Genomic DNA, 12,715 nt, shown 5'->3' with positions numbered 1-12,715 from the left:
CTTGGAGTTGTGTAAATGATGCACCAGGACAGCAGAGAGCTCTTTATTACAAATGAACATCTTGGCTGATGGCATACTTTAGCAGCAAGAGGGTAAAATATCTGGCTGTTAAATATGCCATAAATCTGTCAGCCAGCGCATTTGTTAGCGAGCGGCGTCTGTCTCATCTGTAGCCAAAAGTGATCCAAGGTTACACACATCAGGACGAGCTCACTGGGCAGCCCATCTGATCATATAACTCACACCAAAAACTCTCCCTTGAGAAATAACATCACGTCTGCTGTGGCCATGAGGCTGGGACACATATGGTAGTTGTTCAAGCAGATGAGAACATGTTTGCATTAATAATATGTTTACTAGACATGAAAAGGAAGGGTAGCCTATGTGAGACCGTCAAGTCTCACAGGAAGTAAAAATAAAAAATGACAGTAAGGATACAGTACATCACATGAAATAACAATGACAAAATAATACATTTAAAGCATTTATTATTATCATCTTAGGGTTGATTTCAACATTTAGGCTACTTATGCATTATCAAAATCAAAAGGTGTAGGCCTTCCTGTTAAACAGTATTTACCAGAACTGAGCTAACATTAACTAACACTAAACAGATGTGTTGTATTAATTATCAACGATTAATAACAAAGAATAATAAATACTGTAACAAATGTATTGCAAATTATTGAGTTAGCTGACATGTAGTTGCATTGATACATAATAAAGGTAATATCTAAAGTTGACTATCAAAATAAAGTGTAGCCTAACCAAGAGGTTTTATCACGATTTACTCAACTTTCTTTGTATGAGAATTTGTTTTCTTTGAAACATAAAATAAGATTTGTTTCAATTGTTTTAGTTTATACAATGAAAGTCAAATAGGGTTAAAAAAAAAAAATATATATATATATATATATATATATATATAATAATATCAATAATATAATTTGTCTGTGTAATGACAAATGCTGAACTATCCCTTTAATACATCCTTGTGAAAACTATGATGTAAAATCACGATTAATCAACGACAAGTCACAGCCCGCCCAACACATTGCCCTGCTCTTCTTAACAATTTCCCACTTGGCACGGTCAAATTTGCATTGCTTCAGCATGAGTCAAGTTCACTGACGGATAGTTTCACAGTGAATATAAAGCGCTCTTTGTGGGATAGCACTATCTGGTCAGTTCGCTGCTGTGTAACGTTTTGAAAGCGTCACGGCCCATGTGTCGACCACTGCTTGACCAAATAGCAATGCCTTTGTTGTTATTGTTGCAACATAACTTTTAGCGCAGAAACTCGACATGATTCATGTCGCATCACACTTGAGGCGCAAAGACCATGATGACTGACAAATGGCCATTAACATATCTGTCGTGTGATAGCATTTAGAATAGCAGATTCAGTCCGTTTTAACTTTCAAATATTATAACATTTCATAGCAAACTTTTTAGTTTATAATCTGCCCCTGAAATCTCCTACGTCACCAGTCAATAGATGGAACTGTTGCTCAGGCTTTCGTTTTTAGTCTTCAGGGATCCTTCCAACTCTTGGCCTGGTTCAAATTATAAGGATTCTCAATTTATCAAAACTGTCTGTGCTAGACACCCCTGACACTGCATCAATGAAACTTAAACAGGACTGTCGCTCTCTCAGACTATTTTAGGCAAACCCTTGCATTAATTAAAACGTCACTGCTCTCTCAGTCATACCAGTGTATTTGAATGTACAACTACTGTATATAGAATGCCAGATTTTTTGAATGCCTACACTCCAAAAAGAACATTCATATAGTCTACGTAATGAAAAGTGACCTCTACTTATATAAACAACTTCAATCTCATCGGCTGAAAACTGTATCAGATAGCGTGCCCATATTCATGACCAGATTTTCAGCTGATTCAGTGTGATAGAAGCATTTGAAACGGGCTGGAGCTGAACAGAGCTGCTCAGATGTTCCTCCGTCTCACCGAGACAATGGTTCCTCTGGTTGCTAGGAAACCTGCACCTCAATCTCCTTAGCTGGTTTCCAACCTTCCTTGAGGTGCCTCTTACGATCAATCACCTCGCTGCACGAAAACGGGCTTCAAATTAGGGAGAAATATGTACGGCCACTTAATCACTTCGAGCATAATGTTATTCTGTGGACAGAGTGTGAAATATCCAAAACCACTTCATGTGTCTGATATTAGAATACGCTTCTGGCGAAGCATTAATTAATGCCTCTCAAATCTCTGGTTGTGTCTTTCACTCATTTCCTTTCGTCTTCTCTCTCCTGCCATCCATCTGTTGCTCATTTCCATTTCTTCTGGTTCAGTTCTGGACAGAAACAAGCCCTCCTCTGTGCTTCAAGCAACAATAATTTATAATTGTTATTTATTCATTAATTGATGTGGTATGAGTTCAATTATAACAAAATATCATATGTAAGGTTAGAGACAAAACATGGCCTCTAGAATCAACAATATAACTTAAATAATATAACTTGTAAATGTTTTTGGTTAAATGCCATTCAAATTTTTCCTTTCTCTTTAAAGTGTTACAATCTCAAGATATCCTTTATTGAAGTTAAGACTGCCACGCCCCCTAAAACGACTCATTCAAACATGTCTGCGTCACTATGTGGAAATATTTGCATAATGCTACCCAAATGGTCATGCAAAGAAAGAAGGTGTGTTTCAGTAACCGTAGTTAGTGTTGAAGCAGCCATGTCAGGGGGATACTCTGTGTATCTAAGCGAAAGCAAAAGCACATTATTTGGCTTTCCACAGGTAGATGCATTTAGGAATCTTTAAGATTACTTAGAACAGTAATGCATTTTATGGATGACCGTTTTGTGAACCTAAGAGAGGAGGCCATTCTGACTTTGCTATGACAATCTGGCACTTCTGAAAAAGCTACTTTAGTATGTTTTGTTATTAGTTCAAGTATTTACTATTGACTGTTCAAATGCAGAGTTTTGCGTGTTGCGTGTGTCTCTGTGTGTGTGTGCGTGCGTGTGAGTGTGTGTGTGTGAGAGAGAGAGAGAGAGAGAGAGAGAGAGAGAGTGAGAGAGAGAAATGGAGTCAGTTGTCTTAACCGTCCGTGGCTTGTGTACTGCAAACACATATGAGCTTCATCACTGTGTCTGTCACACCACTCTGTTCTCCTTTCGGGCTTGAACTGATGGTAAATCTAAGGACATTATTAACTGCATTTACATTTATTTTGAAAGATGAAGCTCGCGATAATGGAAAGGGGCGTAATGTTTCTGCTGAGTGCTTGTGGTGTTCACAATGAACTGGGTCAGTTGGCCAATCAGAGCAGACTGTGCTTGTCTGAAGGAGGGACTTTGTAGAAAACAATGCTTTTGTGAAAGGCGGGGCATAGAGGTCCTACAATAATGTACAGTATTTGAAAAATAACATGTTTTTTAACATTAAAGAATGTCAACATATTTGTTACACCAAATACGCAAAATAATGATCTTTAAAACATCATATGAGCCCTTTAAAAAATTGCTTGAAATCAAGGACATCACGCTGAAAAATGCTAACAGAGAGATAAACTTTTGGTTAACTTGTTTATGAAAACACACACACACACACACAAACCATTTTTAGTTTATTATAAAATATAATATTATAAGGGACGTGACAAACAGCCAAGTATGGTGACCCATACTCAGAATTCTTGCTCTTCTTTTAACCCATCCAAAGTGCACACACACAGCAGTGAACACACACACACACACTGAGCAGTTGGCAGCCATGTATGCTGCGGCACCCGGGGAGCAGTCGGGGGTTCGGTGCCTTGCTCAAGGGCACCTCAGTAGTGGTATTGAGGGTGGAGAAAGCGCTTTACATTGACTCCCCCATCTACAATTGTACTAATCCGATACTCAAACTCGCAACCTTTGGATTGTGAGTCCGAATCTCTAACCATTAGGCCAAGACTTCCTTCTTTTTTGTCAGCATGTAATTGTTTTTTTGTTTTTTGTTTTGCACCCCTGGATTGCACATCTTCAAATAGTTGTATTTCAGCCAAATATTTTCCTATCGTGACAAAACCATACATCAATGGAAAGCTTATTCATTTAGATGATGTATAAATCTCAGTTTTGCCCTTATGACTAATTTTGTGGTCCAAGGTCACATATAAAGTTCTGTATAACAAATTAATAAGACACTTTCTGCAGTTTCTGGAGCCAAAATTCACATCAGTGACCTATTTATAAAGGTTTTTTTTGTTTTTGTTTGGATAAGGCCAGGATAGATCTTTCTATCCAAAATTTCAATTGCTACAGTATGTGTGGTGCAAATCTAACAAACAGCATTTTAATAAACAGCATGCCTACAGAGAGGCCGCTGTTCAGCTAGGACTGAATTTTATTCATATTAAAATTCTACTGAATTTTAACTAAAACAGAAACTCACTTACCCAAATAAGCTTAGGCATGTTAGTTGTTTATATAAACTTGATAGTGACATTAGATTGGCAAAGTTGTAGCAACTTGGAATTGTTGCCAAAATGACTATATATATGCATTAAGTAAACAAAAAAAAAAAAAAAAGAAAGAAAAAGATACAAAAATAACACATAAAAAAGCTGGACCAGAAAGCAAAAGAGTTTCTGTTCTCTACTAGTATTTCCAGACTTGAGGTGAGTCAGCACTTGGTGGTCAGCAGAAGGTTTGTCTTTGATGAGAACATGATGGCCGTGCCAGAGCCTGTCCATGGCAGCACATCTGCTCTCATAAAATGTTTTGATAGCCTTAATAAGCGGGCGGCACTATGTGCTGCGTTTTACCATGATTAAATCCAATCAGTCCACATGCTGTAAATGGTCTCTTCTGACTTTACCACAACCCCTGTTGTCAATAACAACTGTCACATGGACACTGTACATAAGTGTCATCAGAGGATCATAATATAACAATTCTATAGGCTTTTACCTTGTTAAAAAAAAATAACAGTCAGTTCAGTGTCTGAAATAAAATGTTCTGGTTTAGTAACATAAATTTGGTACTTAATAAAAATGTATATATTACTGTAATTAGATTTCTAGTAATTGTAATTATTCTCTAAAAAGATTGACATGATGGGATGACATAATCTAAAAACACTTAAAACTAGGTGTTTCCCCTCTGTTTTGTTTCCGTTTTCGTTCAGTGTTTTTTTTTTCTCTCCCGTTTGTTCCCCATGGACCCTCTGACCCCTTCTCCTGTCCGGAATATCTCCTCCTCCTGCTGGAGCAGGGGGAACGATCACTCAAGGGCCATACCGGTCTGTTTCTGGATATTGTCATCTTACTAGCTACCCAGATGACGCAATCATCACATTCTATAACGACAGCCTGAACCCCAACACTGTCACCCGAAGATGGCCCTCGAGTGGATTTTGCGTCCTTTGTGGAGTGGATACTGGCGAGATGTGTGTGTACATGTGTGCATAATGAAATAGTCCTTACTTACAGTTAAAATATACTATTACTGATTTAAAAAAAACATTCAATATATGTAAAAAATATATATGGTTCGCATATTCTGCAAAATATCTAATATTTCATAATATTTAACTGAATACTTGATTCAAAATTATCAATTAGGCTTATATTCCAAGATATGCCAGTTCTGTGAATGACACATTTGAGTTAAAGATAAATATGACCATGTGGGTGAGAATAATAGGTGCCACTGGGAGATAAAATAACATGAAAGTAATTATACTCGTTATGGATTTCCAACAGAGGTGGCAGTAATTGAGGTCACAGTTTCACAACTATAACTGATTTTATTATGACCTGGGGTCTTGTTCATAGTTGTGAAAGTTTGGATCCAGATTAAGAGTTTCTATATATACTATTGTATAATAATATAAAAAGTGTTCTTAGGCCACAATCAGAGCTATCTTCATAAAATGCAATCAGTCACATTCCACCATAAGGCTAACATTATAAAAAAGTTCTGTGAGAGTTTGCTTTTTATTATTGAGTATAGCTAAAAAATATTATAACTGTTTTCCAAATTGCAATCATGAGTGTTTATTTCACCTCAGCTTTTGAAATGATCGCAGCTTGATATATAATGTGAGATTTACAGGCAGGATAATCTAGATAGATGTTCTAAACAAACACATGAATAAATGAATAAATGAACTATTTATGGGTACATTATCAAATTATATTTAAAAGTGTTTGTCATAAATATATAAACATTCAAGCACATATATATAATGCATCTTATTTGTTAATCTGACCAAGCTAAATTCCCTGTAACTACAACTTCATCAATAAACTTGTTTCTGAAAGACGTGTGAAATCCTCCTCTGATCAGCACACGTGTGAGGTAGCGAAATCATTCTGAACAAACTCCTTCTGTCTCCTTTTAAGGTGACTGGACAAATATCAGGTCTGTAGCTTTTGACTGGACTCCTTTGAGTGGCCTGTGTGTATCTGCAGCTTTGGCTGTCATAGTGAGTGATCGTTACTGAACTGCCCTAATTGTTTAATTAGGTTGGGGCGGATGAGATGTGACAGCTGCAGGGTGATTCATGTTTACGAGTTTCTCGCTGCCATGATGGCCTGTCGGTGGGTGCAAAGAGTGATGAGGCCTTTGGCAGGCGAGCTGGCATCTGTCGTCCATGTCATGGGTAATTGAGGGGAGGCCTTCCAAACAATGCCAGAACCACTACACCTTAATATTTGTCTCTTTTCCTTTATCCATCTTTCACTTTCTCCCAGACACGATACTTTAAACGTACCTGACTGAAATCTGTCAGGTGCACATGCTTTTACCTAGTCTTTATCTCATTTCTTTGCTGCATGAACACCTGGTTGCTAAAGTTCTCATTTATTCACCTTTGGTTTCATTATTCTGTGAGTCTGTCAGTGCTTATAGCTCCTTTGATTTTCATCCTCGATAACAAATATCTTGTTATATTTATATATATATTGTGAGGAAATACAATGAAACAATGCAGTCTCTAGCTCCTTACCCTAAACCTACCCATCAGAACTAAGTGCCTCACTCAAAACCCTTACTCTAAGCCTACCCATTATAACCTGATCCCTAAAACCAAGTCTTGACCCTCAAACAGGACTTTAAAGGGGATTCAGAAAGTTAGGACCAGACAAAATGTCCTTACTTTACAAGACTGTCCTCACTCTGGTGGTCTAAAACTCAAACTGTCCCTTAAAAAAAGTTTGCTACGGGTGCACACACACAAACACATATACAATATATATATATATATATATATATATATATATATATATATATATATATATATATATATATATATATATATATATATACTGTGTTTGTGTGTGTGTGTGTGAAGGGATGTGTGTGCACATATACATATATAGAATAGAACATATAGGAATTAGTCCTCAGATTTCAAATATATATGAAAAATATATGTGATTTGCATTTTCTGCAAAATATCTGCTATTTCATAATATTTAGCTTTATACTTGATGCAAAATGATCATTTAGGCTTATATTCTAAGATATATAAATTCTGTGAATGATACATTTAAGTTAAAGACTACTTCTATAAATATGACCATGTGGGTGAGAATAATAAGTGCCACTGGGAGATAATATAACCTGAAAGTAATCCTTCGCGTTATGGATTTCCAACAGAGGTGGCAGTAATTGAGGTCACAGTTTCACAACTATAACTGATTTCATTATGATCTGGGGTCTTGTTCATAGTTGTGAAAGTTTGGTTTCCACATGATGGGCCCTATCTTGCACCCAGCGCAATTGACTTTGTACACCGACGCATGTGTCATTCCTATTTTGCACCCGCGCAAAGCGCGCTTTTCCCTCCACAGAAGCACGTCGCTAAACTAGTGAATGAACTTGCGCTCCCTGGGCGGTTCAGCGCAAAAAAGGAGGCGTGTTCCGGCGCAAACGATCCCTGGTGCTATTTTGTTGTTCCATTAATCAATTGCGCCACTGACCAGAAAAAACCTAGTCTAAAGTCAGTGGCGCGTTGCGCGTTGTTCATTATGCTATTTTAAGGGCGCAAGCTTGACCATAATGTATAGCGTGCACAACGCGCATACACTTTGCTCATGTAATCTACACAGATGCAACAGTTATTTTTGCAAATCATAAATTGTACACTAAAAAAAATATTAACACATGAGATGACGGAAATCATTGTGAAATCTTGCTTACAAATTATTCAGGCTAATTGTAGTAATTAAGGATCAGACCTGTTTGCCCGATAGTGGCAAGACATATATGTATATAAGGACATCTGACAAATTTGTTTGTCCGTCAAGAACCAGGAAAAAAAAAATCGATGAAACAATTGTGGCTATTTCCTCCCACGCCTGTTTAACCGACGCTATTTTGGGTGGGTTTCTCCCATCCCCATACAACACAACTTCTCTGTCTTTCACTGCTCTTACAAGAACATCAGTCTCCTCGGCTGTGAACCGCTCCTGGCGTGCGCCTGGTAAATACGCCATAATAATAGCAATCCATAATGGAGCTTGCGCACCTGCTTTTAAAGGGAATGTTGGATAACGCTCCGATTGGTTTATTTCACGTTACGCCCAAACCACACCTATGAATAATGAAGCTACTTCAGACCAACCCATTTTAGATTTGCGCCGGGCGCAAGAGCCATTTATCCCGCCGGGAAAATAGCAACAGCGCCGAGACCCGCCCACAAAGTTACTTGCGCTTCGCGCTTTGACACTTGCGTTTCAGATCGTTTAAATAGGGCCCTAAGAGTTTCTATATATAGGCTACTATGTATAATAACATAATAAAAGTGTTCTTAGGCCACAATCATAAGTATCTTTATAAAATACAATCAATCACATTCCACCATAAAGCCGGTATGCAATATAACAAGTGTGACAATTTTCTGTGAGAGTTTGCTTTTTATTATTGAGTGCCTAGAAAATATCATACCCGTTTTGAAAAATTCCAATCATGAGTGTTTATTCCACTGCAGGTTTGTCGAGAAAGACTAAGAAAACGGAAACAACCCACTTTGTATCAATCGATAAAACAAACTTGGAAGTGTGAGCAATGATGCTCTTGACATGAAGTTTTCATTCCACTCTTTTGCCATAAATCTTTTGTTATTGGTTCAATGATGTTGTGTTTAATTGATGAAACACTTGAACTCCAGGGACTATCTTGCTTTTGAGGCTGGAAACAAAGCTCACAGCAATTACAAAGTTAAACCAAATATATTGACCTTGGTGAGAGATGATTCAGCATTACTGTTGTTTCCTTGTTCACACCACTATTACCTATAAAAGAGAACTCAAAACAGTAGGATGGGAGAAGGGTCATGAGCAGGGAGTCTAACAATAGAATGGTCTCTCTGGATCATACTGGAAAAACACTTGAAACACTTGAATTGATCGCAGTATGATATATAGTATGAGATTTACAGACTGGACTGTATATTACTGCAATAATAGCTGTGGGCTAAAGCAGCCAAACCTGCACTAAATCACTCAACTCACTGCCATCAACCACACATCATCCACTATATGTATACCATATACTTCTCGCATGTCTCACTAATAATGAAAAATCCTGAAAACATATACTGACAAGAAAAAGAAAAAGAAATTATGATCAAGTTCAGGTGAAGTTCAGTAATTCTTATAGAATATCAAATAATGTTTTATGAAATGGAATAGACACCTTAGGTTGCAAAATGACACCCTTAACTGTAGATAAACTGTGCATAAATTTAAAATTGGAAAGCTGAAAAACTGAAATAGTATTTTCTCGTAAAATGTATTCCAATATTCTTTGTTTTATTAAATAATATATTTAAGAATAAGCGATTAATTATATTGTAATTATGTGTTACTTTCTGTTTCTTCACAATTAAATGTGAAATTTATGGATGCATTTTTTTTTCAGCGCGTTTCTCCACATTCATTAAAAATGGAAGGAAAATATGTTATCACACTTGACTTGATGGTTACACCACATTACCAATTTTTTAAAGTGCATGATCGTATCTAATGTTTAATAACATTTGTAAGCATTTTAAATTACATGAACTAATGATTTGTTATTCCCTTATATTTATATATACATTCATAGTAAACATTTAGAAGCACAGTAAGCATCTCATATTTGTAGCTATTTAAATCTATAATAACTGTTAAACATGAGATAATGTTTCTTAATCATTCATTAATGAAAGGTATTATAAAGTGTTTTTAGAGTAATTCATTTTAAAACTAAGAACATTTTGAAAGCTTTCCACGTCCAAATGTACTGAACTACAGAACTTGGCATTTGCGTTTTAAAATAGATATAGAAACAGTATTTTTCTTTATGAAGGACACTCTTTTTAATGTTCTATTGACTGTTTAATGTGCATTTACCTTAGTAACACTACATGATGTTTGAAAAGTCTCACTAAGCGTAACCGTTTAAGAAAATAATGAGGGAAAAATTCTGACTGTTTTAATTAGTGGCTCCGATAAGCAGTAACTTATTTCGATCTGCCGTAACAAAGAGATGGACTCATCAGACCTCCTCAATCCCCCATGATCTCCACTAATTAAAAGCTCATAATAGGTCAAACAAAGCATGTTTAATCTGAGTAAGGTCAGACATGGTGTAAGGCACTAACCGCTATCCACTCCATTACTGGCGGCTACTGGATGGAAGCCAGCTTCAAGAGCCAACTGTTCTTCTTCAGTCCTTTACATAGAGATGGAATGTGGAAATTATACTCATTTCAGAGTGCCATAGGTATTATATTTATATATACATTTTAATTATAATAAATCAAGTAGATAGAAAATAAAAAATAATAGAGAAGGCTAGTGTTAGAAAGCATTTTTTAAATAAATAAAAAGAAAACAAGTTGAAAGAATAGAAAAAGAATGAAGAACTCTAGTGTTAGAGTTATTTTTTTTTTAGATACAAAGAAAATATGTGCGCGTGAATACATACAATGTATTTTAATATATTGATGAAATGTATTATTCTGTATATTTTCAATGTATATTAAATAATATAATATACTGATTGTTCATATTTATTAAATCTCTAGGCATGGTCTTGGCGCTACTAGTTAAATACATTATCATGTAATAAGTTTTGGTGAATATACACACAGTCTGTACTACAAATCTTTCCACCTTTTTCTTCAACGCGGAAGTAAGCCTATGGGTGAAACTTCCAGTTCATTAACCACTATAGGTTAATAACGAGGAGAATAACAACGTGCAGTAAATGGTAAAACGGTTTGCACTACAAACCAGTGTGCTCATAATCAAGATAATACATTAAAATAATATGATAAAACACATAAACTTTCAATATCAAGCAGCAAAATTTTGTTCAGCTAAAATAGCTGGACGGAGTGGACGCAGATGAGACCGGAAACCAAACCCATAGAATTTACAAATGGCCACACCCATTTTTACAACAAGAAAAAGGTGGATAATGAGGAATAGTCCATTAGGTATACGATATATACTTATCTATACTTATCTATAGGTCTTCCTGACTTCAGCTAATCAGGTAGCCCCTTTTCTTTTTAATCATGTAGTATCACAAAAAAAAAATATCCAGTTCTGTCACTAATGTGGCCCCTTGCCCTGTCTTTCCATAAGCAATGGCAGGAAATCATATTTTCCATCAGGAAGAAAAAATGCCTGCCAAGGGTCAGAATTGTCTGGAGTTTTGCCTAAAACAGCACCAGACAAACCAGAATAACCTTTTAATGCCCAAATGTCCATCTGGTTGCTTCCTACACTGAACTGCTAAGACCTCTTCGGGTTAAATTTGGCAGTTTAGTCACTTAGTCACCATTTCCAAGAATCATTACAATATATTGTAAATGCAGTTAATAAAAAGTGCTATTATAATTTACATTCTCAACATTGGGAGAAAGCTTTGCTCTGTAGAAGAACATTTCCTGTTAACCGACCTTTAATTGGGTTCAGCAGAGCCTCGACAGCTTTAAGCTGCTTCCAAATGTCACGTGACTACTGTGTGTACACACTGTCCAGGCATCCTTCGACAACAACAACAGGGTTATTAATCTCTTTCCTGTGAGGCTCCTAATCCTGTCATTTATCTCAGGTGCTAGGCAGTGCAAGGTCAGTGACCTCTGCTGGACTTGTACTATACAGCCAACTGACCCACATTTTAGGAACAATAGGGTGTGTGGCTAAGCAGATGTAGAACAGGAAAGATGGACAGACCCATTTGCATTTTGATGCAGATTGTGTAAATACAGTGATAAATTGCTAATGTGCAGAGGTTGCCATGAGAAGCCATTGAAAACCAGTCAGTATCTGGTCTGGTGTGAACACCATTTGCCTCAGGCACTGCAACACATCTCCTTCACATAGAGTTGATCAGGTTGTTGATTGTGGCCTGTGGAATGTTGGTCCACTCCTCTTCAATGGCTGTGGGAAGTTGCTGGATATTGGCAGGAACTGGAACACGCTGTCCTATATGCCGATCCAGAGCATCCCTAACATGCTCAATGGGTGACATGTCTGGTGATTATGCTGGCCAAGCAAGAACTGGAGTATTTTCAGCTTCTATACATTGTGTACAGATCCTTGTAACATGGGGCTGTGCATTATCATGCTGCAACATGAGGTGATGGTCATGAATGAATGGGCCTCTGGATCTCATCACGGTATCTCTGTTTCATTCAAAATGCCATCAATAAAATGCACATGTGTTAGTTGTCTATACCATAACCC

The sequence above is a fragment of the Carassius gibelio genome, chromosome B1 (assembly GCF_023724105.1).
Source record: "Carassius gibelio isolate Cgi1373 ecotype wild population from Czech Republic chromosome B1, carGib1.2-hapl.c, whole genome shotgun sequence".
In the NCBI taxonomy this organism is placed as follows: Eukaryota; Metazoa; Chordata; class Actinopteri; order Cypriniformes; family Cyprinidae; genus Carassius; species Carassius gibelio.
Note: the sequence above shows the minus strand (reverse complement) of the source record.